The following is a 5,145-nucleotide window of genomic DNA, read 5'->3' on the forward strand; positions in this document are numbered from 1 at the left end:
ATAAATCATCCTTCTTTCTATGTAGAAATATTGTGGAAACGATTACTAGTTCTGAACTTATAGGCATATTTCAGCTGTGTTACTTTTTGTGCAGCTTTATTGGATATCTTCCATCACACAATAGAGGATACATGTAGTAAAAAAATCCCCATCATTTATTATCTATTAAGTAGGTGTGTTCAACTGTTTTGGTTTGTTGGACTTCCTTCTTCATACTTTTTTAATGAAGTATGAGATAATGAGTGCAAAAAGACCATTTATTTACAGTCTATTGGCAGCCACTAGTCTTTTGAGAAGGCTTTTGTTCAGACCTTCATTTGGGGGGACCCTTTGTCAAGGCCATTTGGCACCACTTGTCAAGAGGAATGAAGAACACCTTGAAGTTAACAAAGATCAGGGGCACAAAGGCCAAAACTGAAAAACTGCAGGCAATGGCCCTGACTGAAATTCGAGTCCAGCTTGTGTGTTAATATGGTGCCTTCACAAAAGACTACATTGTAGCATTGACTGACATCGGCTAGTCTTTCCTGAAGGCTTTGGGTGTGAATGCATTGATGCACAGTCACAGCTTTCATGAAAGAAACAGTGTCTGCCAATAATAAACTATGAACACTTACACTCCTTTAAAAGCATTTATAAGTCAAGGGTTTACATGTAGGACCTTCTTTTATTTTAGTTTTATGTTAAGGGTTTACATGTAGGGTCTTCTTGTATTTATTTAATAAATAACAGACATTAACGAGGCCTTATCTGCAATAGCTGCCAAGTGTCATATTTTAGATAAATTATCAAAATGTCTATGGGGCAGCTATTGCAGTTAGGCCTTCTGGTCCTAAACCCTTGATTAGTGGACTGGATACTCATCATATTGACGGGGATGAAGGTAAACCAGTAGCAGCTACTAAACAATTTGGTCTACAATTACTCTATCCTGCATCCGCTAATCCTAAGGTGCGCTAGTCATAAATGTCACTAGTCCAAGAAAAAAATGGTCGCTAGTCCTAATGGCTGCAGATTTTCCATTGCTAAGGTCTTGTAAACCTTATTTATTTTTGGACTTGTGAACCATTTCCTATTTTTTCGGACTAGCGATCCGTATTTTTGGACTAGGGAACCTTGGCTATACATTGGTTCCCCTCAAGTTCAGTAGTGACGTAGGTGCATATTTTGGTGGGCGCCGTATTGAATCGTGTTCGTATAGTTAATTGTGTAGCAAAAAAGGGTGGTTCGTGTGGCGCAGCAATGAAAAGACATTGACGTCACTGCTGAATTTGAGGCAAACCAAAGAAAAGTGCCTAGAACATTTCCAATAATTCCATGCAACTTTTACAGCCTGTAAGGAACTATGCATTACGATTACATCACATGATGTCAGAGTCATTTGTTGAGGTCCTTATTATTTTAATAATTGGAGCAAACATTTACTAGTTAGTTTATGCACCACATAAATTACTATGCAAGTATTTAAGTTCTCATCAAATGTTCACCCTCCAGAAAAGATTTTCTTCAAAAAATTTAATTGTTGACATAATGTTGGGAAAGTTTTCAATGCATGCAGTGATAGCCCTACTACGGCCTTTTGACTGTGGTGGTCCAAAACCATGCTATATCGTAAAACCTGGCTATATCCAGAGAACTGCTAAACCCAGACTGCTAATTCCCCCTTTTGGGTGGAGCGGTTAGTGGGTTTTAGCAGTTCTCGGATATAGTGTGTTTAAAAAGCCCTATAGTACGGCTAGCGAGTGATGCGACAGATAACAGATGCCAGCTGTTGACTTCCAAACCATCATCCTCTTTGTCTTTCATGAAACCAGTATCCTCAGTAGTACTGCTGCACCTGGAAATTGGAATAAAATAAAATAATAGCCAATGATTAATTATTACACATTATTATCAGGATTATGGTATCTAGGCTGTTTGTGTGCCTTAAGACATTACTACACCTGCCCAATTTTTGTGCCTATTTGTGCATTTTTCTCAAAATTATAGGGCATTGGGGACAAGTAAGATATGTATATTATAGGGGCAAGGACTACAACTACTGCACTGGAAATTTTATATCAGCACAGACAACAGTTGTGGAGTTACAGTCAAAAATGAGGTAAAACCAATATTTGATCAAAAAATCAATAACTACTTGCTTTGAGTTGCTGAATTTTCAGTACAGTAGTTGGGAGTCCTTGCCCCTATACATATCTTACTTGTCACCAATGTGCTATAATTTTTATGAAAATGCAAAAAAATAAGCACAAATTGGCCAGGGGTGTAGTACTCCCTTAAAGCCTTAATGTACTATCTTTTTAAATTTTTAGATTTTCCTTCCAAAATGATAAATTATTGTAGCAGAGTCATGATATGCTATTTCAATAGGTGTGAGGTCAAAGGTCATAAAGTCAAAAGTAGTCACTTGCAATCATTTTGCAATTTTAATTTTTTTATGAACTGTGAGAGCGGAGACAGATTTAAAGCACTAATCTGTAATTTACTAAGTCTACTAGTTTCATGGGCATAGCCATCTTTTTTAGTAAGGAGGGCAAAATAAAACTTAGGTGGTACACAAAAAAACTCTGCATTGCAAAAAAAGTTGCATCATACAATTATACATAGAGAGGTTGTATGTCTTTGAGCTTCTAAAAAAGGCTTAATTGGGACGTAGCATGCAAAAATTTCGTATTTTACACTATTTTCGGTCATGATCAGGTTAATTTCTTTCTTTTGCCCTTCTGATTTTCTCTTTTATTTTTTGTCAGAGGGGCACTTTCATTTCATATATACCTGTCGTGCCTGAGAATTAAATATAGGAACACATAGGAATAAGGTATTGGCATTTTGTGTGGTGTGCTGCACCCCTTGGCTACAACTTTGTAAATGAAATTACTTACATCCTCCTCAATAAGGAAAGCTGTGCTGTTCGGTTGCAGGTGCTTTGCTTCAGCGTGTGTTTATAGTTCAGATTTTTGGAAGATATGCCTTGCAGAATGGACCTTTCGTGTGCCAGTTTCTGGAAAGACAATACAGTATGACATTGTAATTAAAGCCATTGTAACATTTGCTAAGGGAAAGCCCTGAATATTTTTCAAAATTCTGTTTTTTACACGATTGCTTTGTAAACATATAGTAGGCCTACATACTCTGCAAAAATCAAGACTTTATGTTTGCTCACTTGCTGTGGGTTGGGATTGAGACTGAAGATGAAGTCAAAATCATATTTTCCTATAGACTAATCAAATTTCACGCATTCCTGCACCTTAATGGCAGCCATAGCATGACGGGGACCAAACTATCTCACCTAAAATGTGAAATGATGCGCCCTTGAAGGATATTTTAAACTGCATTCTACCACCCGTGTTACACACAGACAAAAGAATGATGACAGTTTACAACACAAAAGAATCTCACATCAAATTTTAAGCGGGTTTAATCCACCCAATTGGGCACTCACAACACCTGTTTGGTGCATGCAGGGACCCTAATAAGGCCAAATAAAAAAATAAACATGTTTCACGTCCCCTCCCGCTTCCTTTTTTGAGGTTTCTTCAAATATATTTTTATTTTTGAAATTCGGTTATAACTTTTCAAAATATATGTCTAGGAAGTTAGGATGCTTTCTATAGCCTTGTTAAGATACAAGAAACACGTTAGGAAGGTTTTGTGATCATTTGAGGGGGTGTAACTCTCCCCCCTTTTTCCAGGCATTATTGTATACGCTAAAACACTGAGCTCTAAGTATGGCTATTTACACCAATTTTGTGATAAAAAATAGAAAATAAAAAGACCCCTCTTCCTCCTTTTTTTTTCGAAAACCCGGACGTGAAACATGTTTTTTATTTTACTTGGCCTAATGGCCGACCAAATCCTGACCATGACTTGGCTCGTTGGATTCGTCTATAGCGAATCCTCACTGCCAGTTAAAATTAATGTTGTGTCGTTTAGTTTTCCTTGTGCATAAAAAAAATTAATGAGTTATAAAAAGAAACTCACCTTGCAGAGTCGAGGTACAAACAACACACCCAACATACTCAGCCAGGAGAACGGGTATACACATACACGACATACACTGTATTGCAATGATCATGAATGTACAGTCATGACAGTGCATGAACAACAGATCTGTGTGATGCAGTGGTGAATGGGACAAATCTCGTCATGTTTTCGTGTAGTCCGAGGTGCTCTGACGATAACACTCCGATCGCCAGGCAATCTACGTGTAGTAGGCCAGTGGGTCAACGAAAACGCTACGTGAACGAGCTAGTTTTCGTGGTATATTCGATGTCCGTGGCCTTAAACTGTCCTTATCCATCATGTCATATGCTTCTCTAAATATTCAGTGAATTGAATACTAATATTACTATTGCAAACTAGTCCAAGCACGTCGCTAAAATGAGGCAAATAATTCGATTTTCGCAACTGGATACTTCTGTCAGTGTTATGACTGTCGCAAAACAGCTGATCGAGGTCAGAGGTGAAATCTGTCAATCAAACTACTTTCGCGCATGCGCAAATGGCACACCTGAACTTAGGGAAATATTTTGCCGAAGGCATTGAGGTGGTGTGCCCGCACCTATTAGCAAGTCAAAGGGGAAACTTCACGCTATACGCTCGCACGTCTGACAGCGTTGCTATGGCAACTCCGCGTCCGTGCAATGGAAAAATTACTATTGCACAGACGTGGAGTGCAAGAGCTGGCCGTTAAAAATAGCAGAAATTTCTTAGTAGTGAGCCAATCAAATGACAAGAAACTTTGTAAGAGTTATATAATACCAAATATAAATAAAAGAGCTCATCAAATCTATTTATCAAAATGTAGCAAAGTAGATCCTCAAGTCACATGTTTTTAAATCGTGGAGATATATGTGATGCGATCAAGCAAAATCAGTCGGAACTCGGAAATATTGATTTTGAGATATAGCCAAATAAAGGAAATGTTTCCTTTTGTTTCTTCTTGTTTTGGAAACTCTTTAATTGCTCATATCTTTGGAACTGGTTGTTCAATTTCAGTGGGGTTTTCTGCAAAATCCAGCTTTGTAAATGTTTTTTACTATCCTGTAAGAAACTGAAAATTTATTATTGCCGAGTTCCGACTGATTTTGCTTGATCGCATCACATATATCACCGTTTGAAAATGGGACCCAATACAAACTTTCC

The 5,145-nt window shown here is 37.8% G+C and overlaps 1 long non-coding RNA gene across 2 annotated transcripts; it reads right to left on the reverse strand.

The window, feature by feature from the left end:
• Positions 1-227: 227 nt before the first annotated feature.
• LOC140169763 (uncharacterized) lies at positions 228-4,433 on the reverse strand. 2 transcript variants are annotated; one of them, XR_011861397.1, is made up of 3 exons: positions 4,350-4,433; positions 2,883-3,001; positions 228-1,837 (listed from the first exon to the last, which is right to left on the reverse strand). It is a non-coding gene; the product is annotated as an uncharacterized lncRNA (long non-coding RNA). The 2 variants fall into 2 exon arrangements; XR_011861396.1 differs by lacking the exon at positions 4,350-4,433 and adding an exon at positions 3,982-4,281.
• Between the last annotated feature and the right edge of the window lie 712 nt (positions 4,434-5,145).

Source organism: Amphiura filiformis, chromosome 14 (assembly GCF_039555335.1).
Source record: "Amphiura filiformis chromosome 14, Afil_fr2py, whole genome shotgun sequence".
In the NCBI taxonomy this organism is placed as follows: domain Eukaryota; kingdom Metazoa; phylum Echinodermata; class Ophiuroidea; order Amphilepidida; family Amphiuridae; genus Amphiura; species Amphiura filiformis.